The sequence below is a fragment of the Xenopus laevis genome, chromosome 7S, assembly GCF_017654675.1.
Source record: "Xenopus laevis strain J_2021 chromosome 7S, Xenopus_laevis_v10.1, whole genome shotgun sequence".
Taxonomy (NCBI): domain Eukaryota; kingdom Metazoa; phylum Chordata; class Amphibia; order Anura; family Pipidae; genus Xenopus; species Xenopus laevis.
Window position 1 is genome coordinate 83270433 of NC_054384.1, and position 27613 is coordinate 83298045.

The following is a 27613-nucleotide window of genomic DNA, read 5'->3' on the forward strand; positions in this document are numbered from 1 at the left end:
CAGCAGAGGAAGTGGCCAACTTGTCTTTTGTTATTATTAGTGGTTATTGATTATGACCTTCAGGGAGTTTTCGTGTAGCTGAGGGAAAGTGATTTAATGCTTTAATACAAGTTAGGAAACAATGTCAAAGACAAATGTTTCTAAAATGTATTACACACAAACCAACCATGGCTTAAAGGTTGGAACTTCTTTCTAAAAGCTGTATCTCAAGGGTTTCTTTAATTAGGCTGGGATGGCTGCTTGTTTTTGAAAATAAATATATATATATGTATCTTAACATATGTGTATACAGTATATATTTTTTTATTTTGTAAAATTATTATTAGGTACTGTTCCTCCCAGGATACTGTAATTTTATTTAATGAAAAATGTTGAATCTCTTAGGAATAAAGAATTTAACTGCACTAGGCGTTGAGGCAAATTGCTTTGGAATAGGAAAGTTCCATATGGAATTGAATGTTAAAGACTTATAAAATGTATGCACTTTAGATAGGAAACATTCAGTGAGAAAACATTTACCTTTAGTTCCAATGATATGAGTCTGGGGAGAATGTACAATAAATGGTTTGAAAATCAAACGTAATGAAATAATTCTAATGAGGCATGTAATAAGACACAAAAAGTAAAACACTGGTGGGTTCCAATTTATTTAACTATCCCCTAGAATGCCATGCTGCAAATTTTACCTTGCTCCTACATATCTTTATGTTCTTTTAAAATAGGAGAATTAAAATTCTGAAGAAAGCTCTGTTATATACATGTACCCACCCTAGATGGCACAATTGAAAGCTGCACATGGAGACCAAATGTCAGTATGGAACTCTTGAGGAGACATTCCCTGAGCAAATATGGAGCAGAGGCTCAGGGAAAAAACAGCAATTTTGGTCACTGGGGTGTCTAACACATTGGAACCATTAGGGGCAGATTTATCAAGGGTCGAATTACGAAGTAATGGGAAATCCCATAACTTCAAAATTCTAATAAAAAAAAATTCCAACCAGAATTTATCAAAAAAAATCTGGGGGTTTTTCCGGGTGAACAGGCCATTTTTGTTTGAATTCGAATCATATGAATCGAAGTAACATCGCATTCGATCAAATTCAATTCAATGTTTTTCTAAAAAAAACCTTTGATTTTTCAAAGTCCCCCAATTGACTCCAAATAGGTTCTAGGAAGTCCCCCATAGGCTATTACAGCAATTCAGCAGGCTTTAGATGGCGAATGGTCGAAGTCGAATTTTTAAAGTGACAGTACATGATAAATTTAGATATTCTAATTTTGATTTTTTTTTTAAATTTGAATCGAATTAGGACTATTCCCTAGTCTAAGTACACAAAAATCAGCTTGAAATTAGAATTTTCACTTCGACCCTTGATAAATCTGCCCTTTAGTGTTTTTGCCATGGGCGTATGAGGAAGCAGACCCTGCGACTGCAGGGGAGCCCAGGAATTATAGGGGCCCCACGAGACCCTAATTCATATAGAGTTTAAATAAATATTGATAAAACAAGTCAAACTCTAGACATTTTGGGGGCCTGAAAAATAATTTGCTGTGGGGCCCATTAACATCTAGTTACACCGCTGGTTTTTGCCTTTCCCTCTTCCTACAGGGAAACTGTAGCAACAGGTGCAAAGTTTGCTCCAGATCCAGATAGAAACCTGCAACTACCATTACCCCCAAAAATTCATCATATAAGCAGAGACTAGCTTCTATACCTTACTAAAACATAAAAAAAAATCTAATGGAAAGTTTTTTTTAAGTAAATGTGAACATAAAGATAAACAGAGATGCTGTGCAGAGTAACTGAATGGTAAGAAATGAAAGAATTATTTTTCATTTCAAGTGTGAGTTAGAAATGACATTAGTATTTCTGTTCCAAGTTCTGGTCCAAGAGCTTAGTCACTCACAGCATGTAATGTCTATAAAAAATATGAACTAAGAATCTATTCTGCATACCATCTGGGGGAGGTTGAACCCCTGTAGTATAACTAAAATAACTCTAGTTTTGTTTCCTTGAGACTTTTTTTTAAGTCTGGGAACTGAACCAAATTATAATCTCTCCATTGATGCAATGTATATTCGCAAAGGTAATCTAATAAACAAAACTGGCCAAGAGCAGTTTATAAAGAGACAATTATGCTGTTGGACTTTATGAAAGGCTGCACACTGAAACATAGATAGATCTTCCCATAAGTAAAGCTCCCACAGTCTTTTCAAATGGAAGGAGACCTGGTATACAGCTTGGTGCTTTGTAGAATGTCATGGTCGGCCTAACCAGCTACAGTGGGGAATGCTGAGATTTTTGTTGACTTTTTTAAAAAAAATAAATTGACAACAAAACAGTTGAGAAAATATAAAACACTAAAGGGCACATGTACATCTGCAAATGCAGTGAACAAAGTACAATTTTGAGAGCAATTGCCATGTTTTCCTCCCAGAATTCCAGTATCAGCACAAGGGGCCAATGTGCTTGGCACAACTGCACCTGATTCACTGAAATGAACACAAATGCACATGCAATTTATTGTAGTTTGGGTCCAATTGCTCCAAATATTTTCTCTGTTTGCCTGGTGCCATTGCCCGGAGTTTGTATGCAAGTGACCTGTGCACCCATTTCTTTCAGCACAACGGAAATGCAGCAGGGAACCCTGGAGGTATTGCCTATGTTGGAGGTGGCGGTAGCTCTAGGATTCCCCTACTTCAGAAGGCAGGATGAATGCATTTTGATGCAAGTACCTTCAGTGAAAGTGTTTTTTTACATGCATTTGACTGCAGGGAAAGTGTGAGGACCACAACTGCATTTACAGATGTACATAAGCCCTTTAATTACATATTATAGGCTTTAAACAAGTAGCTGTATTCGTGTATATGCTTTCAGATGCATGTGCTGACACTTAGGGGGTTATTTATTAATCCGAAAATACTCTATTTAATACCTGTTGAATTCATGTAAAAGTCAATGGCAGCTTTAACCATTTGAAGATGTTTTTTTACCTTCACGAATTTTGTGGTGTTTGACGCTGGTTTTCACTTGATAACTCGAATAATTCAAATAATTCGAGTTTTTCTGCAACAAACTCAACAAATTCGAGTTTGTTGAGTGACAATATCAAAAAATCACACAATTCAAATTGTTGCATGATTTTTTCAAGTTTTTTCCTGACCCGACTTATTAATTTTGACGCGCGTCAGTTTTTATGTGAGCACCAATTCTGACACGGATTTTTTGCCAGCAAAATGAGGAAATTCGCCACGAGTTTGTGTCTGGCGAATTTATTCGCCCATCACTAGCTACAGTCTGGGATGGGGAATCCTGGGGGTTGTGAGGGCCCCTGAGGCAGCAGTCTAATGCTGCCTGTCTGTACAGAGACAGGTCTGAAGTTTTGGCATTAGCCTTTATATTTGTTGAGTATATACAGTATGCAATTCTACAAAACCAGCACTGTACGCCCAGAATGTAAAACTTCACATTCTCATTTTTTTATCCTAGCATCATCTGCAACTGCAGGCAACTCAAATATCTAACTCCAGCACAGCCATAGCTTCTCACATTCCTCCTGGATTTGTCTTTCACTTTTTTTTGCTTTTTCCCTGAGGAACGCAGAACAGTTAATTATATAGAAAGCCTGCTAATCGGACTTTGCTGCAATCATGTTGCCTAGCAATTTATCAAATATACGTGTTCTCTGAAGATAACAGCAAAAAATATATAGTGAATAAAGTACCCCCTTTTGTAAAATATAAGGATATATAAGGATATTATAAGTTACCGAGGAGTTTCATGACCATATAAAAACATGAGGCCGACGGCTGAGTGTTTTTATACAGGTCATGGAACTCCGAGGTAACTTCTAATATCCTGATATTTTTTTCAACTGGGGGTACTTTATTTATTATAATACACGAATTTCAGTGAGTCATGTGACAGAAATGACATCAGAACTCACCGTTTATAACTGATGACATCAGACCTCACCGTTTATAAGGATATAATTTTAATTTAATTTTTTAAGATTTTCATAGCTTTTGTGTATTATATGTAAATATCTCCTGGAAAAATATAGTGTAGAGAGAAATGCTTAGACTATACTTATGTCTGCTGTATTTGATGATCCTGTTGACCTTTTGCACGGCAATTTGCATTTGGTGAAGTAGGCAGAAACCCTACATTTGTTCTCAGTACAGACACTAGATGATTTTGAGATATCGCTCCCTTAGATACCAGCTCTGCCTGCCCAGAATCAATAGCATCAAACAGCTTGACTTGAAAACTTGCTTTGACTACTAAAAAATTGTACATTGTTGGAATTTTCCATACAATCCTCTGTAGCAGCCTGCATTTGATGGGCATCATGTACAAATAATCTGTATTCATTGGCCGATCATCCTCTCTTCCCTAAAGTTAATAATCTGTCAGTCTGGCATAACTTTGTCAATCCTACCTTTGTCTGTAGAATTGCTGTAGACAAGCTGTTTTACCACAACTTTCCAACTCATGGGTTCAAAGTAAACAGAAATACTCTGGTTAAGGGTGCAGCCTAAATTGGATGTATCCACCCCGTAAAGAGGCAGAGGAATCAACTACAAGGTACTGTTTTATAATTACCTTGAGAAAGGAAATGGAGTCTGTAATTTGAGCTTTCTGGATAGCAGGTGTAGGGGATCAGACAAATCTTTCCCCTGTTTTTCTGTCTGTGATATCATCCAGCCCAGTTACAGACTGGAGAGCCATCCTTGGGAGAGGGGGTGTGCATGACTTTGGAGCCAAATGTACAGGGTTTCCCACAGAGCTTATAAAGGAAATTCCTGCTAGAGAGAATCAGATCTGCGGAGAGTAGCACAGCTGATTAAAAGCAGTTTCCTGGAAGAAAGAGAAGAAAGAAAAGAAGAAGAAAGGCTGTGTTTTGCTCTGCTGAAGAAATTATTTGAGAATTTGGGAGAGCCAGTTTCTATGTCCTGCCTGTGGATATTTTGGCCACTGTGTGTTTCCCCAGGGTGAGAACAGGTCTTGCTTGTGTACCTGCCACATGGGAGTGGCTACTACTTTCAAAGGGAAAGGTACATTGGGGTAGGTAGTGCTACCTGGGGACATAAGAGCTCTTGGGGAATGCACATTGAACAGACCGGAGTGATTTTTCATTTATCCACCTAGTGTGGGACTGTGGCATTGAGAGACTGTGCCAGGGGTTGATATTTCACACAGGTTCCCCAGAGTAAAAGCTATATTGAGTGATTTGCATTTACAGTTACTAAATACAGTTAACATAAAGTTTATGTTTGTTTTGTTGCAAACTGTGTGTGTTTTATTTTTCCTAGTGGAAATCCCCTGAGGTGTGCACCTCAGTGTTCCCTAGGTGGAGGCACTGCACTGTAAATCCATATTCCCGGTACTTTTCATATGCAAAACGGACTCAGGCCCTGGATTAACAAGGGTTAACTGCTATTTAAAGAGACAGTAACCAAAAAAGGGTTATACAGGTTTCTGGATAATGGATCCCATGCCTGTACTTGCAGGAACTCTGGGTTACTAACAAGCAGAGCTAGGGCTTAACTTAACTTGAAGCTCCAGAAGTGTCAGGTCTCCATTCTTAAACAATCTGAATCACTATTCAAGTTCCACCAGAAATGTCTGTGGGATAAAATAATGACTTTAATATACTACCCTATCAATAATGCAGATGTCTGCATCAACACTAAAAACTGGCACTGCGTTGGTGGATAAAATGTGAAACTTTAATGAAATTAAGGAAAATCATGTAGAGATCATGACAAAGAGGAGTTTTATCAAGAAAAGATCAAGGGTGGAACAACCTTATTTCAGACTGAGGTACAAGCTAATTGTACTTTCTACACTGCACTTGCTTAAGCATATAAGACTTATGGTCTAGAGCTGAGCAATGCTATGATGTGCAGTAATCATATATAAGGTTAAAGGCAGTGCTGAATGAAATGTTGGTGGAGGTTACTGAACTATAGCTCTCAAATGTCTATATCAATACCACCATGATCTTAGGAAATCTTTACATACAATGAATATATGTAAGTGCATCTTTGTCCGTTGCTAGCCCCCCCCCCAAAGGAACTCTCTTACGATTTACTCTTATGTTTTTCCAGACTCCCAATTAGAGGGATGATTGAAGGTATATATAAATAAAGCTGATCACTATTTCCTCCAATTATACTTTATTAGCAGGACCCAGGTCAAGAAGACAATGCAATTAAAATAAAGGTTATACTATTAAAATGCTTTTAAGGTCATTGTGTTCTGCAGTTATGCCCTTTGTGCACTCATCTGTCCATCACCAATCTGTCAGAGCTTTGTGTGCACTGAAAACAGCCAAAATACCAAATGGAAGTGGGGTAGCAAGGGGGGAAATGTTTCAGAGAGATGGCAGTGGTTGTGGATGTTTAATAGGTTGCCCTTGTCTTTTTTCCTTTCCTGCAGCCCTGCACATTAGTACTCATATGAAAGCACCAAACATTTTAACTATAGAGGAAGCAGACCCTGCAGTAGCGAGGGAGGCTCGGAGAACAGGAGGACCCAGACTGCAGGGTCAGCTTCCTCTTTAGCATTCTAATGCCCTCCAATTCTTCTTTAAATTCCTCTTTAAATTGACACGCTCACACCTGTGCACACATGTGGTGGGGGAGGTGGGTCGACAGGTGCAACTGGGAGCAGATTTGTACCCTGGGCCCTCCAAAATTGTTTTTGGTGGTGGTGGCGGCAGTGTGTGTTTATGGGGCAGCACGCTCTTGTTATACCCCTGTTTCAGATATTCATATTTACTTATAGTCTGTTGTGTAAGTGTATCTTCCCCCCTCACCAAACACCCAATTTAAATAATGAATGCTTAAACCATAGTCCACAAAGAGGACCAATTTTTGCTCTAACCTATGCCCTAAAGCCCACTTGTACTCCATGCTCAGGGTTGAAATAGGCCGTTGGGACACCGGGTAAAAACCCAGTGGACCTCAGTCCTTATTTGCCCAGACAATGCAGGCCTACTCCCTGATCTGATCCTAGACTTTTGGTGCTCCTCCTTCGCCCCACCGGCGACAGGTTGGGGGAGGTGTAGTCTTGCAGTGATTTTAGCGACAGGTTGGGGGAGGTGTAGTCTTGCAGAGAGTTTAGCGACAGGTTGGGGGAGGTGTAGGCTTGCAGTGAGTTTAGCGACTGGGGTCGTGGAGGGCCCTGGAAACTCCAGTGCGGCACTGTCCATGTTTGCCATCTCATAGCAGTATTTAACAGTGTTTGCAAAAGATTCACATACAATTCCATGTGTAGGAGAACACATAGGAGCCGATTCACAAAGGGTCGAATATCGAGTGTTAATTAACCCTCGATATTCGAATGGGAATTAAAATCCTTCGACTTCGAATATCGAAGTCGAAGGATTTGAGCGCAAATACTGCAATCGAACGATCGAAGGAATAATCCTTCGATCGAATGATTAAATCTTTCGAATCGAATGATTCGAAGGATTTTAATCCAACGATCAAAGGATTATCCTTCGACCAAAAAAACTTAGGAAAGCCTATGGGGACCTTCCCCATAGGCTAACATTGACTTTGGTAGCTTTTAGATGGCGAACTAGGGGGTCGAAGTTTTTTCTTAGAGAGACAGTACTTCGACTATATTTTTAGTTCAAATCCTTCGATTCGAAGTCGTAGTCGAAGGTCGAAGTAGCCCATTCGATGGTCGCATTAGCCCAAAAAAAACTTCGATATTCGAAGTTGTTTAACTTCGAATCCTTCTCTCGAAGTTAGTGAATTGGCCCCATACTGATAATTTTTTCATTTTTTTCCACCCTCCTTTTATGTGTATTTATTGTCACAGAGAGATTTAATATTTCATTATCACTTGTTTTGTTTTCCAACATACTCTTTGTAGATATTCTTGGAATTAGGCAAAAGGATTTAAAGAACTGTAAAAAAAAGCTTGAAAAACAAATTATATTTCCATTTACCTCTTTAGAAAAAGCTTATTGTGACTCATTTCTAACCTTTGGTCAAATGATTAACAAACATCTAGCATTTTCAATAGGACATTTAAACCTTTGTTCCTTCATAAGTAAAACTAGAACTCCTAATTGCGGACTTTTCAGACGTTGGGATTTATAAGCCCAGCACGAGACACACGGCATATAACGCAATTCTCCCGATGGCGCTGAGATACAAAAAGCAATTTTTCTGATTTGATTAACACATAGAACATGGCATTGTTCCTGTCAGTGGCTTAACAAATTGTATTTTCATTGCATTTATTTGCCAATGTTTTATTATACAGAGGTCACATCTGTCAAAAACAGTCTTCTATTGGTACATAAATAAAAGAAAAATGAAACTGCTTGGAAAATTGGATGAGAAACTTGCAATTAGCATTCATGGTGTTCTTAACCAGTTCACTTTATATTATTATAGGCTTCCATCCAGCGCAATTATCTGCTTATGCTTTAATGCATGTCATCACCTCAAGATGACAACTGGAAAGTCTTTTATACTCTGGCATTATTAGCTACAAGAATAACACAAAGCTACTACTACAGAAATAACAGAACATTTGCAGGAATATGTTTTGGGTAATATTGTATATTGTTGTCAGCCTGGTTTCATAAGAGACCCAGAACAGCGCTTAATGGTGGAGTAAAAAAGCTAAAAAACAAAAAAACAGCACCAAGTTGCCATGTTTTTTTTACACTTTGAATCCTGCCCACAATGAAGGACCTTCCTTTCCGCCATAAATACAGAACTGACTGTTTTGGCAACACTGTATTCATGAGGGACAGGTGCGGAAAGGCACATGGGTAGTGATGAGTGAATTTCTGCTTTTCGCGTGAATATTTTCGCGGAAGTTCACTGCGACAAAAAGATTGTCACTAACTTTGATGCACTAATCTTCAAGTCTGTGGTGTGCTACAGTGTACCTGGTTTTCTACATGTTTCTTGGATCACAGACGGATGGTCCTTCCACTGTTAAGCACCCTACCCATCAAAAAGGGTTCCTTCTACAGGCAGAAGCTCTTCATATTTGTGTAGCAAGGACAGGATTGTCTTGCACCTAATGTTGCTTTGTGTAATGATGAGCAAAGTTTTTTTTTTTTACCAAGCATGAATTCCTTACTTCACCAATGGCAAAAATCTGCCCCAAAAAATTTGACAAAAGAGTCACCAAAGCAAAATTGTCGCCAAGACAAAAAAGATGCCAAAAGAAATGCTCATTGACCTTCATGCATTTCAAAGCAATATCATTTTCAGTATATCAATCAACTTTCATTATTCATAAAACTTGTGCAATATGCTACAGTGTCTAATATTCCTATAGTTTGAGGGAAATAATTGTTTTTGAGTACATGAGTAAGAATAAAGAGATGGGAAATTAAACTAGGGGTTATAAATCCTGTATTATTATGCATAATCTTTTATACATGTACTATGCCCCCCATACGGTATATCAGTATGGGAGGTTAATATTTTATATTGTAGTAAACTGGACAGGCAGGAGATGGAAAGTGGCAATATCAAGGAGATGTAATTAAACAGTGTGGTCATAACCATGTCATTTGGTAACCATATAGTAATGTAAGATCCTGCACGTCACATTAACTAGCTTTGCATATAAAGACCATATAAAATGTGTGGCTTGAACAGTACGTATATCCACTGGCGCAGTCTAAAGTAACATTGCTGGTCCGATCACCATTCGTTATTTTCTATTGATTTCCATGATATTAGCAGTCAGACAAGACAGAAATAGGCAAATGTAATATAGGTCGCAAACGGGAAAATCTTTCGCAATGTGGAATAAATGTTCTCATTGTGAACAATTTTGCCTTTGCACCTGATGCTACAAGTGGGATAGTGATTGCAAATGTTTTAGTTTGCGATGTGCCCAGTGTATGTAATAAAACTTCTTAATGAAAAAGTTAAGTTTGCTCCAAAAGTTTACGTCAACTACAAGCAGGTGTTAAAGGTTCGCAATGCGCAATTGAGATTCGCAATGTAATAAAAGCCTAATAAAGAATATGACATTGTGACAGGCAAATTGTTAATCTTATTTGTGCACAAATATGTTCTTTTTGCAAATTTTATTAAATTTTTTTAATAATTTAATAATTTGCAAATTTTTTTTATTAAATTTCTCCTGATCACTCTTGTCTTACTGAGCAATAGAACTAAGCAGATGAGTGTCAGGAGAGGCTTGCTGCTTCTATCTGGAATGCACCTGCAGAGAACAGCAGGGGGCACATTTGATACACATTAATGATAATAGCAGCATTTGTCTGCAAATATAATAGAAACAAATGAAAAAAAAAAGTCCCCAGAGCAACACTTTTACATGAAGTTGTACCTGAAGCGAATATCCTCATTTAAATTAGCAATTGTTCATTAAAATGATATCCAGACAAGACAATTAAGGGAATCAAGATCATATATTGTGGTTCCCTATTCTGATGCCTTTTAGTCATATAATAGCAAAAGCAATTCAGTTGCTTATAAATTAGAATAATCAATATTTTACAGTCACATGGCAAGTCACACACAGGTTACTGTTGGTAAGGTGGATAGTCTAATAAGAAATAAATACTGCAGTGTACTAAAAGCAGGATTGTTGTCTATGAGTTTTAGGTATAAAGTGCTCAGGGTTGTTTATAAAATGACATTATAAATTGATGGGGCAGAGCATATACTGTATGGGGAATGGGTTCACATGAGCTGTGAATTTGTGGCAGATTTAACTGCTGTGTGTAAGTTTTTAGTGGACACTGAATATGTTATAGATGTTGCACAGCAGAACAAACAGCTTCTGGCTCAACTGGATCCACTGCATTATACACTGTATTCTTCAAACATATATAATTTCTATACTGTAAATATTCTTTACACTTATGCGTCATGTTTTAGATTGCGGAGGATTCTTCAAGCAACGCTGTTTTACATTAGATCACTAAAAATAGTTTTATAGACTTATATCAAGCACAGCATGGCACTGGTTTTATTTTGTCACACTGCAGCTCCGGCAAGTTTAAGATCAGGCACAGGAAAAATTCATTAGAATAATTATTTCCATGCCATTTTATTGGGGTGCACTACATTCATTATGGAGCCTTCAAAAAATTCCATTTATTATGTGTTTGTCCTTGGTACCCAAAGGATTATTTATATATATATATATATATATATATATATATATATACATTAGCGTTATATTGGCATAAATCCAATCATGGTCACTTCAGAGGGTATAAACAAATGCAGGGGGAAGCAGTCACGAAAAAAATATTTTTCTATACACTTTATATTGGGCTGTACTAATGTCAGTACATTGATAAGCTAAACTTCATTACATTAACCTTTATCTGGTACTGTGTCCAATATCTAAGGTAGACTGTGGCCTCTGGCAGCAACTGTTGTGGCACAAAGGAAAGAAGGCAATTAATGTATTTCCCATTTCCCAAGTGCTCCTCTCACATAGCCTGCAAGCGCGCTCCCTTAATTGTCAACTTTAATTCTATTTGATAATCAGGAGACCTATAATCCTGACTTTTTTAGCTCTGCATATAAAGGATCAAGGACAAAATAATATAAATCTACAGTTTTGGCAGGCGAGAGTTGGATAAAAGTTAAATAAATCAGTTGTTGACAGAAGCAAAAAACAAGGCATTTTAATGGAATGGGGAACACATATAAAGGGTAAAGAGGTGAAAGTAGTGAAGAATATTTGATTTCTACAGCATTTTTGTCAGTTAGAGAATTCCATAAGATTCCAGTCAATTGTACTTAAAGTACATAATATTATACCCAGTGGCATCTTCTTTCTTTCTTTCTTTCTTTCTTTCTTTCTTTCTTTCTTTCTTTCTTTCTTTCTTTCTTTCTTTCTTTCTTTCTTTCTTTCTCTTTCTTTCTTTCTTTCTTTCTTTCTTTCTTTCTTTCTTTCTTTCTTTCTTTCTCTTTCCTTTTCCTGGGCTCATGTATTCTGCTGTTACCCCTCTCTTGCTGCATTGCAGTACATGTGCTATAATTTGCACAGACAGCTTTCTGTAAGTGCTCAGGGTTGTTTATAAAATGACATTATAAATTGATGGGGCAGAGCATATACTGTATGGGGAATGGGTTCACATGAGCTGTGAATTTGTGGCAGATTTAACTGCTGTGTGTAAGTTTTTAGTGGACACTGAATATGTTATAGATGTTGCACAGCAGAACAAACAGCTTCTGGCTCAACTGGATCCACTGCATTATACACTGTATTCTTCAAACATATATAATTTCTATACTGTAAATATTCTTTACACTTATGCGTCATGTTTTAGATTGCGGAGGATTCTTCAAGCAACGCTGTTTTACATTAGATCACTAAAAATAGTTTTATAGACTTATATCAAGCACAGCATGGCACTGGTTTTATTTTGTCACACTGCAGCTCCGGCAAGTTTAAGATCAGGCACAGGAAAAATTCATTAGAATAATTATTTCCATGCCATTTTATTGGGGTGCACTACATTCATTATGGAGCCTTCAAAAAATTCCATTTATTATGTGTTTGTCCTTGGTACCCAAAGGATTATTTATATATATATATATATATATATATATATATATATATACATTAGCGTTATATTGGCATAAATCCAATCATGGTCACTTCAGAGGGTATAAACAAATGCAGGGGGAAGCAGTCACGAAAAAAATATTTTTCTATACACTTTATATTGGGCTGTACTAATGTCAGTACATTGATAAGCTAAACTTCATTACATTAACCTTTATCTGGTACTGTGTCCAATATCTAAGGTAGACTGTGGCCTCTGGCAGCAACTGTTGTGGCACAAAGGAAAGAAGGCAATTAATGTATTTCCCATTTCCCAAGTGCTCCTCTCACATAGCCTGCAAGCGCGCTCCCTTAATTGTCAACTTTAATTCTATTTGATAATCAGGAGACCTATAATCCTGACTTTTTTAGCTCTGCATATAAAGGATCAAGGACAAAATAATATAAATCTACAGTTTTGGCAGGCGAGAGTTGGATAAAAGTTAAATAAATCAGTTGTTGACAGAAGCAAAAAACAAGGCATTTTAATGGAATGGGGAACACATATAAAGGGTAAAGAGGTGAAAGTAGTGAAGAATATTTGATTTCTACAGCATTTTTGTCAGTTAGAGAATTCCATAAGATTCCAGTCAATTGTACTTAAAGTACATAATATTATACCCAGTGGCATCTTCTTTCTTTCTTTCTTTCTTTCTTTCTTTCTTTCTTTCTTTCTTTCTTTCTTTCTTTCTTTCTTTCTTTCTTTCTTTCTTTCTTTCTTTCTTTCTTTCTTTCTTTCTTTCTTTTCTTTCTTTCTTTCTTTCTCTTTCCTTTTCCTGGGCTCATGTATTCTGCTGTTACCCCTCTCTTGCTGCATTGCAGTACATGTGCTATAATTTGCACAGACAGCTTTCTGTAATGAGACCCTGCAGTTTAAATGGAATAAAATATGGAAGTTGCAAGCTAAAAGAGAAGATCAACACTTTTTTTTACAATCCTCTGCCCTATGACATTTTGCTACATATGCATTCCTATCACAAAGTCCGTTCTTTCACATAGCAAGTAGAGCTTTTTTACTCAAAATTTTGCAAGCTATCCAGCACATTTCCAAACTTCTAACATAAACAAAGTTATAATGCTTTCTCAAATTGATGCAAGCTGTTTATTTGGCAGAACAGTCACTAATTGTCAGTCCTCTGACAATTATATTGTTTCATCAGCTTTGTTACAGTCTGTTGAAGAATATCAAGCATTTCCATAAAAAAACAAATGCCCCTTGTGTAGATTCTCCAACCAAGTCAGGCATTTGTGCAGAGAGACTTTCCAGTCTCCTACAGATGTCAGTGGTTATTTACACAATAAAAAGAAACACCAAATGCTCCCTCTGCACTTGTCAGAACACTGCGTGCTTCTTTTGAAAACTGTGGTCAAAATAGCAATCAAAAGCTGTCAGTGCAATAATACTTTGAAGATAAAAGGCTTTCATGTCTTCAATTTTTTTTTAAAATCATTGTCGGTATACAATTTTATGCGGCAACAATATTTAGTTTTTGTTGGTTAACATGATACAGCAGCTGAAAACCAAAATGTAACAGTTATAGGATGAACATGTTTAACAGGCAAATTAATCTGGAAATATAAACCTCAGCCCTTTTCATGGGTAAATTGGGCTGAAAAAAGGTTCAACCCCTTCAAATGACCCCTAGTGCATTAAAGAAATTGTTTTAGAGGTTTTTGAAACCACGGAAAAACTAAAAGATCCTAATAAAAAGCACAAACAAAAGAAAAAAACACAAGGCGAATCTGAAACCGTAAAACCTTACAATCCTTGTTTTTTCATGCTATTACAAGTGTCAGAAAACCCCAAAACCTCTAAACCCACAAAACAAAGAAAGATTTTACAACTAAACAAAGGACAGCTTCCATTGACTTCTACATGATCTCAGCAACTTTTAGACGGTGTCGGTGAAGTTTTGCATTAGTGGTTTAGTGGTTTTTACAGTTACTAAATTACAAATTTTTTTAATTAGCTAAATGCATGATATTTCATGCTAAAAAATAAGATTAGGGGGAAAAAAACAACAAGAGTTAGTAAATTGGCTCCCAAATGTAGAGCTAAAGATTATATCTGCACAAAGGGGTAAGTAAAAAGTTATGGGCATTTCCCTGGGGGGGCAGCTAGGCTGGGGGGGAGAAGGTAGGGGGGTCTACGTAGGGTAGGGGGGGGTAATATTTTTTAAGTTAACGGTTGAATTCTCCTTTAAGTCAAAAGTGGTGGCTTCTATGTGAAAAAAAATGCCCCACTATCATGTCCCCACACAAGCACATTTTCTTCAGAGAAAACAACCCCAACCTTGATAGCCTTTACTCTAGTGATGTGCGGGTCCAGAATTTCTCGACCTGCACCCGACCCTAACCTGCCCCCACCTAAACCGCACCCGGCCAGGCCCGCTGCCGCCCTCTATTTATAGAACCGCGTCCGACCCGCCCTGCAGTGATGTCAACAAAAGGGGCGGGACAGGGCGGGCAGGTGGAAGTCTATAAATTCCGGTGCCGGAAGCCTGAACTGCTAGGTCGTGGGTGGGAAGAGCAGGAGAAGAGCTGATTTTAAGTTTCCCCTAATTTTATACTGCTTTATGGGATCCCACTAATATAAATTACACAATGATTTTCCCTGATTTTACATTCACATGGACTTTAAATAATTTTTTATTCTGGTCCCCTGAAAAACAAAAAATGGGGGTTCTACTGTAGTTTAAATCTTCCCTTCCTTTTATCTATCTAGTTGCAAATCTTTGCACTCTTTCCAACTCATTATTATCCTTCACAAGGCCCAGGATCTAAAACTGCACTGCATTCTCAAGGTGAGGTCTTACCAGAGACCAATAAAGAGGCAAAATTATGACTTCATCCTTTGAAGCAAGAAAGCACATTATATGTTATAGAAGCCACTAAGTGATTCTGCTTAGAGTTACAAAGCTTGTTACCCAGTATATATACTGCACTAGGCTTTGTATCTCAATAGGCTCGGGAAAGGTAATACTACTATATAACCATTCGATTTCTAAAACTATGAACTTACAGTAAACAAATGAATTAAATAGAAGTACAGTATGTGGTTAGATAGTAAGAAAAGTTTCATTAAGATCAGACGTTAGCAACTTAACTTTTTTGAGGGGGGAGGGAAATATTTAAAAGATTTAAAAAAGTTTTCTCCAGCTTGGTTATATATTACATTTTCACAACTTTAAAAGCAACTGTAAATGTCTTTACACATCTTTAGAAGTGATCTATATGTTTTGAGCTTGCTGTTAATAATGAGCTTGTATTATTTTTGTCTCTGTGATCTTCTCAGCCTCTGCTGTCTAAAGTTGGGCATACATGGCCCATACTCATTTTGGGAGATCTTTGCCCACTTAGCTAACCCACACTCTGGCCATATTATTGCTGATCTGAGATCTGTTGGGAGAAGAGCACATGCATGCATTGATACAGGGCTGCAAAATATATTTGCTGTAAAAATACATGTTAATAATAATTGATGTGGTTCTTCACCTGCTCCATAGATCATATTGGTCCTTCAGGCTATTGGAAAGACCATGTTCACTGGCCAATAAGAAATTAGGTCTGGGGTAGTCAAATCAGCAATTTTTTATTGGCTGTTGAATAACCACCTTTACTCTGTAAACCACGGGAGCATGTAGAGTTCAAAATTTGTCTTCAGGAAAATGGAAGACAGGACAGATAACAGGTGGTTCATTGGTGCAGTGGCTTTATGATTAACACTATATATCATTTTGTAGTGGAGTCATGAGTAATCAATGAGACTGGAGAGGATTGGCAGGGAACCTGCTGTGATTAATCAAGAAGCTTGTTTCAATAGAGTACTGGGAGAGCATGTTAAACTACACCTCCTAGCAAGCTTTGGCTCACCTTGAATTTTTTTAGGGGGAAATAAGTAGTATGGCAACTACCACTAGATGTCTCTCCTCAGGAAATTCATGCAACCTCTCATACATTTCAGAAGAGATACGTTTCCGTTCTGTTTAATGAAACAAAACAGGAAATGTTTGTTGGTTTGATTCGCTTAAATTAGTTTTTCACATTTGAAAAATCCCTTTTTACTCAAGACTCTCCTCAGTTCTACTTGAAAGATAAACTACTGTACTACTGTTGAATGGAGGAATTAGCACATCAACCCTTTCCATTGCAAGTTTTATAGAAAAAGTTTGAATAAAAATAGCTGCACGTTTGGCAATTTTAGTACACCTTGAGTCTGACTATTTCCACATTAAGACCAGTGTCGGACTGGGATGCCAGGGGCCCACCAGAAAACCTTAGGCTGATGGCCCACTTTCCAAACTATTATTCCTCCTCTACTCACTCAACCTCTTTATTCTCCTAGTTTCCTTTCTCTACATATTATACTCTATTCTTCCATTATCAAGCCTCTTTATTTATTTTATAAAGCAATAGGGAATGACCACAAAATAGGCCAAATGGTCAGAAGCTAGAGGCCCACTGACACCTGGGAGTTCTCCTGGTATCGACACTGATTAAGACTCTTTCACACTGGTGCTAAAAATCACTGTAGAACAGTGATACCCAGTGGCCTCAAAGCAGGGGCTTACTTTTGAAATCCAGGCTTGGAAGCAAGTTTTAATTGCATAAAAACTAAGTATAGTGCCAAGTAGAGCCTCATGTAGGCTGCCATTCCACATAGGCTACCAAATAACCAATCACAGCCCTTATTTGTCACCCCAATGTACTTTTTCATGCTTGTGTTGCTCCCCAACTCTTTTTGCATTTGAATGTGGCTCACTGTTAATAAAGGTTGGGGACCCCTGCTGTAGAGAATGGTTTCTGTTATATGCTGGTGGCCATCAGGCACCAAAGAGATTCAGTTAGGCACTGCAGATAGGTTTGCGGTTACTGGTGGCCTTCTATTCTGTGTCAAAATATTTGTCATTTATTTTTTTCATAGATTACAAATAATTAGACACATTTTTTGTTTAACATTTTAAAATGCCTTTTTTTAAGTGTTTAATCTTCTCTTTAGTGTGGCAGTTTCACCATCAGGGCTTCTAAGCAAATAAAGCCTTGTCAACAGATTTAGTATATCACAGTTTTAAAAACAGAACAGAGGCTTCAGATGAACTGTTTTATCTGATTTTAATTGACTGGTCTGTGTGGCTCTTATCCCCAGGGGAAAGAAGATAGCAGATGTAACATTCTGACTGTATCACAAGCTTCAGTTATCAAAATACGGAATGAAACCAGCTCCGGGATTTCACAGTCCGTGGCAGAAGAGCCTACATTAGACTGCCAGGCTTCAATCCACTTGCGTGTGCAGTGAGGGGAGCTTGATTATACTGACTAGTGATTATGATCCCAGTGTCTGTGTTTGAACAGGAGAGAAAGTCAGCTCAGGGACAAGCCAGTGACAAATCAGCGCATTTAGTGGCAGACAAGCTTTATTTTTTTTACCCAAACTGATAAATTATTAATCTAATATCTGGTGCCAGAGTGCTTCTTCCATATAATAAAGACATATTTCTCTATATAACTGTAATTTGTATAGCTTAGTGCTTAGCTAATCTATGCTGATGTAGGAAGGTATTTGTGCGGTTATCTTTTGCTATTATACAAATACTCATGTTAAAATATGCTATACTATATCTGATATTTAAAAAGGATATTGGAGAAGCACAACTGAAAAAGCAAGCCATGCAAGCAGATGGAGAAGGCTGTAATGTTGTATATCTGCAGTATGATGCAGAGAAACTATTCTCTACAATGACAAAGGGGTGTGTCATGCTGCACCAGTAAAACAAACTCTGTCTATCAATAACAAAGTTATTGGACTTGGACTTTCCTTTGTATTAGGGAATTTAAATCCTCTTTAAAGGGATATTGTCGTGGGAAAATTTTTTTATAGTTAATCATGCTGCTCTAGCATAATTTTGCACAAAAGAGTACACCGTTTTTTCATATTTAATTTTGAAATCTGACATGGGGCTAGACATATTGTCAGTTTCCCAGCTGCCCCAGTCATGTGACTTGTGCTCTGATAAACTTCAGTCAGTCTTTACTGCTGTACTGCAAGTTGAAGTGATATCACCCCCTCCCTTTCCCCCCACCCAAGCAGCCTAACAACAGAACAATGGGAAGCTTACCAGATAGTAGCTCCCTAACACAAGGATAACAAGGCTGCCTGGTAGAACAGCACTCAATAGTAAAATCCAGGTCCCACTGCAACACATTCAGTTTCATTGAGTAGGAGAAACAACAGCCTGCCAGGAAGCAGTTCCATCCTAAAGTGCTGGCTCTTTCTGAAAGCACATGACCAGAGAAAATGACCTGAGATGGCGCCTACACACCAATAATACAAATAAAAAAAATACACTTGATGGATCAGGAATGACATTTTAACTGGTAGAGTGATTTTTTTGCAGTATAAACAGTGTAATTTAGAAATAAAAACTACACCATAAAAATCATGACATAATCCCTTTAAAGGGACCTGTAAGAATACAAAATTGTTAAATGTTTTTGTCTAAAAGCAATATATACGGTTTAGATAATACATTTGGAAAATTGGATGTACTTTTGGTAAAACCCAGTTATAGGCATCTCCCTGTTTAAATCTTTTCTGGCATGTGTGTGCTTATCTGCTTTCCTTCAATCATGGGATTATAGCCCAGCCTGTCCTGAAAATTAATTAGGAACAGATTTATTATGGCTCACAAAAAAAAAGAGTATTCCCAAAACATGAGGCCCTTTTTAACTTGCATTGCATTCATTTTAAAGGATAAACCCTTATTCACTGGAGCATGCCCCCAGTGAATATAACTGATATGCTTTCCCCCAGGGTGAGGATTCCTCTTAGGAAGAAACTGTACCAGCCCAGGAAAAAAAAGCAATGTTGTGTGGTCATTTTACTTTCCCAGGCATCCCTAGTGAGCAATTACACTCAATTGCATGAACAGCAGAATATAATCGGAAGTTTTACAGACATCTTTACTGTACTTATGCTTATGGTCACCTGGCACTGCAATTGTATTCACTGGGGATGATTAATATTTTAGCATCACCCACAGTAAATCAAAGAGTATTCTTGTCATTTAATGCAATGCTTGTTATTTCCCAGGCATAATCATTTTTAATGGTCAGTGCTGCTGCTGAGCACTAACACCCAGCACATTATGAAGCGGTATCAGCATTCCGAACTGAACTGACACATTTATTGAAGAAGACTGTTTGCTAATTCTGTAAACGTGTTAAAAACAGGAAAATTCCTAACAATCAGGCATGTTGATAACCAAACTCCTGCGGATGCTTCTGTACCCTGGTTTGTTTTTCAGTAAATCTGTCCCTAAGGAGCAGGTTCGTCGGTTTTGGCGATAGTGTTAGAATATTTGAGACAACTTTGAATGGGTCAATCTTAATCCTGTAAAATAGCAAATGAAAATGTAATTGTTTCCTTCATTTACAATGAGACAATATTACAATGCTGAAGATACACTCACTGACTTCTATCGTATCTTGGCACATTTTAGGTGGCAATGTTTTCCATTTGAATTTTCAATATTGTTTACTTAAAAATATATAATTACCCAAATGTGAGTATAAACTTGTTCGAAGTTAAAGTTATCTGCAGGTTAGTGTTCAATAAATAACCTATATTATCACAACAACAACTAAAGACAGCTGGGCCAAGTAAGAAACCTACAAGACCCTGGTGACTTCAAGCTAACCAGTTCAGAAGTAATTAAAAAAAAGATGGGAACCAGCGCAACCTCAGTCACACAACTAGTCAATCTAGTAAATAAAATCCTCTCCTCCATAAGACTTACTCATGAAGGCCGGGCCTGCCTGGCTAAATTTGAAAAGGTATTGACCCCCTGGTTCGACTTACATCCCCTAGATGACATGAGAAAATCCTTTATTCGCCATGGCCACTCTACTGCGCAATCCTGGGTATACATTTATGTCTCTTCTTGTGAAGAGTGGATATTGCCATTGATTGAGTCTGTACTTAAAGGGCATGTAAAGGCAAAAAAATGAAATCCCATTTTTACTTTCTTTAATGAAAAAGAAACCTATCTCCTATATACTTTAATTAAAAAATGTGTACAGTTTTTATAAGAAACCTGACTGTATGCAGTGAAATTCTCCCTTCATTTACTGCTGTGGATAGGAATTGTCAGATGGCTCCTAACTGCTGAGCAGGGAAACAATCATACTTATGAACAGCAGGGGGAGCCCCCACCTTACTTCCCAGCCATGCAGAACTCAAGCAGCTTTGTTTATGACGATCCCTAAGCAGCTCAAACCACACTGAGCATGTGCACAGTCTTAGTCTTGCAAAGATGTTTAACAAAGTTACAAGATGGTGACCCCCTATAGCCAACTTTGAAAGCATAAATTATTTGTTTGATTAGGCTTGTGGTGCAGTAAGTTCATGTTTATATTTAGTATACAAAATACAGCATTTCTAGCCTTGTTCTATTTTAGACTTTACATGCCCTTGAAGTCTTTGTACACCATCTTTGTTTGTTTGTTTTTTCTTCCTTTTTCTGTTTTTGTTCTTTTAAGTTTATGATATGTTGTGTTCTAAAATAAAATAAACCCTATAAAAAAACACACCTCTGATTATCCCATGAACATTAATTTACTGAAATCCAAAAAATTCTCACTATTTTCTTAAAACCACTTTGACCAAACTTCCGTGCACTTTTTTTACCGTATTTATCAAAAAAACCTGACTGTATGCAGTGAAATTCTCCCTTCATTTACTGCTGTGGATAGAAATTCTCAGATGGTCCCTAACTGCTGAGCAGGGAAACAATCATACTTATGAACAGCAGGGGGAGCCCCCGCCTTACTTCCCAGCCATGCAGAACTCAAGCAGCTTTGTTTATGACGATCCCTAAGCAGCCCAGACCACACTGAGCATGTGCATAGTCTTAGTCTTGCAAAGATGTTTAACAAAGTTACAAGATGGTGACCCCCTGTAGCCAACTTTGAAAGCATAAATCATTTGTTTGCATTCTAGCCTTATTCTATTTTAGACTTTACATGCCCTTTAAAGACTTTGACCAGAAAAAAATCAGAGTTTAGTAAATAACCCCCTTTGAGTGCACGTATTTCGTTATTCCTTGTGTTGAATTTTCCCCCTGAGTTGTGATAAATGTCAAATGAAAATATAAATGATGCTAGCCAAATGCAGATAAATATAATTTAAAAAAAAGATAGCAGGCATGTTTTAAAATTGCTCATATTTAAATATTTAAGATGCATGAACGTACAGAACTGAGCAGAAACTGCCTCTGGTCCAAATTATTTGAATACATTTACATTGACAAGTTCAGACTGCTGCACATGGGTCAAGCAGAGATGTGGTCCTGCTGTTTAATTTCATGTGTGTTTTGAGCACTGACTGATGTCTACATCTATTAACCTTTTTTTTAATAACATTATATGCGACTTTATACTGATACCTGAAACCTGATATCACTATCATACTAATCTCTAAAAGTTGTTTCTTAAAGGAGAAGCAAAGTAGTTTCACACTTGGGTTAGGCACCCCCAAGTGAATGTATTTGCTCACCTGAAACCCCTGGCCGGTGCTCCTATCAGCAGAAAACTGCACGGGCCCGGGGTTATTCCAGTGAGCCGCACGGATTGATTCTCTTCCGGCTTCTTCTTTCTTCAAATTTCCCAGGGCAGTAGAATGAAATAGCCGGCTTTTTAGTTAAAGTTCAGCTTTTCACTCTAATGCTCATGTGCAGCCCCAAAAAACAAGCAGAGTCCGGAAGAACCTTGGGTCGGTGCAGTTTTCTGCTGAGCACCTGCCCGGGGTTTCAGGTAAGTAAATAAATTCACTTTGGAGTGCCTAACATTTGGCACCCCTAAGTGTGAAACGACTCTCCTTATCCTTTAATTACCCATCGTAGACTTTTTTTTGCCCTCCATCCGGTTGGCGTGAGGGGCTCAATGCTTTATTTGGGAAGTGGAAAGTAGAGGGAATCCAAAGGGAAAAGCTCTATTGGCTAGGTTAAAATCAAAGTATGTAGCGCTATAGTAAATTGTGTGTACTCTACACCACTATTGAGCTCCACTCCCAATAAATGTGCTCCGGATGAGACCTATAATCTTCGGGAGTAAGCCCTCACAACGGTGTGGAGGCAGGGTGTAGTGCAACTGTAACTGGATACAGGGTATAATAATTGGGCGCCAGTGGTTTATTACTTAAACATGAACTTATTTATTGAACATACACAATCCTCAGTGGAGTATACAATAGAGCATGACAGGATTTGGCATCACATTGAATAGGCAATACTCACAGCACCTTTTGGTCAGTATCAGTCCCCTCAGGCAAGAGGACATGCTTAGCAGCAATTAAGGTACACCCAGCTTTCAGCCTTTTCCCTAAGTGGAACCTGAGGGGAATCTATCTACCCTGTTCCTATACACTTAGTCCCTACTTCTGGGCTATTAGTACCCGGGATCTTAATCCCTCTGACTCTCCTCGTCGGAGCTTTGAGCTGCTCAGCTAAATAACCTGTCTGTCTGTTACTCCTAGAGTAACCTATAATGGTGAGTAGCCTATTCTGACTAGACCTAACCTGTCTAGGTTCCACAGAGCTCTACCTGCCTGTTCAGGTCAGAGCTAGCACAAAATGGACACCGAAAGCGTGGCTTCAGAGCCTTTTATATCCCAGCACAGTGCCATCTGCTGGTCACTGTGAGAAGCAGCAAAGGGGCATAGCTTATAGCAGAAAGAGCAAACAGTACCCCTCCCAACTGTATTTTAGGACCCAGTTAGGTGTCTATAACACTGAGGGACTGCCTGCACATAATACTAGGGGTGGCTATTTTACACATCCCTACAAGTACATTTGTTGGAGGGACTTAAAGAACAACAAGATTATTTATATTTTTTCAATGAAGAAACCTTATAAAAATCATTATATGTCTAAGTTACAAAAGACAGTTGTAGATTTATTCAATAACAGTAACTTTCAGGATCCTAATTTTTACAAGCTAAGGCCACCAGTACAACACATAGAATGGGATTGGGTTAAAAGGCATGTCTTCCATCTACGACAAATCATAAGATACTGAGATGGGAAATGTGTTCAACAAGGGGAGACTTCTGAAATTCTTTGCAGAAACTTTAATGGCAGTATTTAAGTGCACTACAGCTACAACCTTCCTCTTATTAATGTCCTCTGAGTGACCAAAACCCCACATGCCAATAAACTTGCTATCCACCTAACCGCTGCTAAGGGACCCTAAGGGCAGCAAATTGAAACAATAACTCTTTACCAACTCAAAACTAATATGGTAGGCTTCATCAGTGGAGAGTGGATGTTAGTGGCAAATATTTGCAGGTAATTTGGACAAGCACATGGTCAACAATTCCTCTCCATTTTTTGTTCTGGAACACTTGCCCACCTTACCATCATCTTTATACAACAGACGTACTGTATTTGCATGATGGGGCAGGGAAGATTGGACCCTGTCCAACAATTAGCTGAACAAACGTTGTAGTTGTTTGGCTTGGCACAATTAAACACAGGGGACATCCCTGTTGAGCATTTATCCAGTGTGCTGGAGTTCTTTTAGTTCTAGCATTATAAATATCAAGGATGGCCATTATCACCTGACATATTAATGTAGGACATATTGATATCATTGCATTGTTATACTTTAGGTTTAACTCAAAGGTGAACAACCCCTTTAATACCACACTCTGGATGGCAGTTTCCTTAACATCGGTAGGCGCACATGCACACAATTCAGCAGAAGAGGCAGGACAACTATATTAGGAATTACAACTATATGTAACTGCAAATAGCATGTTTGGGTGCAAGTGCAATGCTTATAACGCACAATAGTTTTGTCTATTTTAGTGCTACCACACTTATGTAGAATAAGTGCTGGTAAAGGCTTTCTTTCCGTTCTCACTGTATTAGGTTCATCACACAGAGTTAGGAGCCACCAAAACTTCCTTGATACATCACTCTGAAGAACCATTGCAGTGATCCTTTATTCAATTGCTCTACATGTTTCGGATCAAACAGATCCTTCCTCAGGTGCCGGTGTTCACAAACCCTGGCACCTGAACACTCGCACTTGAGGAAGGATCTGTTTGATCCGAAACATGTACTACCACACTTGTGGCCTTATTTGTAAAATTGATGAGGGTGCTATTCTAAGAAACTTAGCAATTTACATTCATTATTTATTTTCTTTTAATTCCAAGATATTAAGGGATACATGTGCTTTTAATATGAATGAATTTTGTCGCCACCTGCAGGTCATTTTCCCACCAGTCTGACCACCAAGTAGTCAAGGAAGTTGTCAGGAGAGAGAAAGAGGCTGCTCTTATGTTCTTCTACTTAGGAAAGATTTGAGAAAGGTTTCTAATTTTTTTCTTAAGCAGAAGAACATCAGAGCAGCCTCTTTCTCTCTCCTGACAACTTCCTTGACTACTTGGTGGTCAGACTGGTGGGAAACTGACCAGCAGGTGGCGCTGTTGTAACAAAATTCATAAACTCATAAATTTTACATTGACTTATTTTAAAGATTAACTTATCCTTTAAGTAGCAGCCTTAAACCACCAGAATGTTTTGCAGCCTCGTGAGGCAACTTCGGACGACTTCGGAAAACGAAGCGTTCCGAGTGCCATCATGACGGCAATTTAGATTGTAGCCGACGGGGAGGCAGTTCAGTGAGATTAGTTGCCCAAAGAAGAGGCGATTTATCACTGGGCCACTAATCTCCCCCAGTAGCTTCATGTGCCCCTGCCCTAAAAGTGACATTATAACATTAACAGCTCAAACTCAGCTGTATTATTATAATGTCCCAGAATTAAAATCAAGAAAAAATTTATTTTACATTTTTACTATGGTTTTTAAGATATTTTTATATGTATTGCTATTAAAAGCAGTGTTTATCTGCCCCTTTCTAAACGACTCAGACTGTTTGATACAATGTAAGACAAGGCAGCTGATTAAAGTGGACCCGTCACCCAGACACAAAAATCTGTATAATAAAAGTCCTTTTCAAATTAAACATGAAATCCAATTTCTATTTTTTATTAAAGCATTCATAGCTGTTGTAAGCTCATTTAAAAATCTCAGCTGTCAATCAAATATTGTCTGCCCCTCCTCTATGCCAGTGGCATAGAGGCGGGGCAGACAATTACTTTCACTTTCCATTCAGCACTTCCTAGATGTCACTGCTCTGCCCACATTCCCCCGTTCTCTTTACCATTTAATTGTGTAGCCAGGACATGGGGATGGACTTCAGGTCCCCCATTCTGGTGCACAAACAAGATTCTGAGATGATGCAAGGCTTGTCTTAATATTAAGTGTCCACAAAATGGCTGCTGCCTGCTTCGTATAATTTTGAATTCCCAGACTGAAGGAAGCAAGATTCAAATAATTTATATAGTGTAATTAAAGTTCATTTTGCTTGACTAATGTGATAAAATAGGATTTTGAATAATTTTTTTGGGTGACGGGTCCCCTTTAACAGACCTCTCTTTGCTGGGGAACTAAGACTTTTGCAACATTGGTTTAAAAAATAACAACTAAGTAGAAAGTACCCACTGTAATGTCCCCACTCTGAAAATGTTAGCTACAATGTGCACCCAGTTAGTAAATGTTTTCTTGTGCTATTGTGTTCGTTTTAATACATAAAAGGCAAGTCCCATCACTCCATTTTGTTACTTGTTACTTATGGTACCTAATGAACTTCGGAAGTAGATGAGACGCTTGTTGAGTTTGAGCTGCAGTCTATGAGCCATAATGTTTTGCTTCGTCTTAAAGATCCAGATTTCAGTAGATTTCTAGAGTTAAGTAATTTTTTCCTTCTCATATCTGCTGCTACAATTGTCAGTTTTTAGATCTCTACCTTCAAGTTGTGACCATAATCCCATTTTATTGAATGAATAATTGTATTTTCTTTCCTGCAGCCCATTGGCACCATAACAGACAAGTAAGCAAGTGTAAGAAGATTAAAAATAATGGCCTGGATGCATTTAGACTTAACTCACTAAGGACTCCTGGATGCATTCCATCTGGGCCGTCAGGGTTTTTCCACATTTCTGCCGTCCAAATATTTTTATTCTATATCTTGTGTTAACATAGGAAAACTAGTTTGCTGTATGCATTCTGTACTTCTACTGTTTCAATTATCAGTCATCTGACTATTACACTGTTCAGTTGTATATTTTTCTTATAAGTTTGTTTTTCAAATTCTTGTAATCATGGTACATTATGAACAAATTGATAATTCAAGCTGAACATCTAGGGGCAGATTTATCGATCTCAAAGTGAAAATTTGAATTAAAACAATCCGAATTTTAAGATAATTTTTGTGCACTTCGACTAGGTAATAGTCCAAATTCGATTTGAATTTGAAAAAAAATTGAAAATTTGAAAAAAGAACAATCAAAATTTATTTAAAAATTTAAATTTTTTAAATAAATTCGGGTGAATAGGATTGAGTCAAATTTGATTTGAGTTTTAAATAAATAAAAAAAAATTGGACTTTCAGAAGTCCACCAAATGACTCCAAATTGATTTTAGGCAGTCCCCCATAGGCTAAAACACCAATTTGGCAGGTGTTAGATGGTGAATAGATGAATTTGAATTCTTAAAAAAAAATTTTGGGATTTTTCGAATTTGGACTATTCCCTAGTTGAATTACACTAAAATAAACTAGAAATTTGAATTTTCAAATCCGAATTTTTATTTCGATCCTTGATAAATCTGCCCCTAGGTGTTCAGCACATGCTGCTTTCAATAGCAGTTTTTTTTAGAAATAAAAGCACTGAAATGTTTTAATTCATGTCTATCTGACTCTCTTGGGTTCTGTGGCACGTCAGGCAGCCCAGGAAGCTGCAAAGTATTCGCTTTAAAGGAGAATTCAACCCCCCACTAATAAAAACCCCTACCCTCTACCCTACATAGTCTCCCCTCCCTGCTCCCCCTGCATAGGTGTTAACAGCTGTATGAGCCTCTAATTCATTACTTACCTCTCGTAAGAAGTGCAGCTCACCTC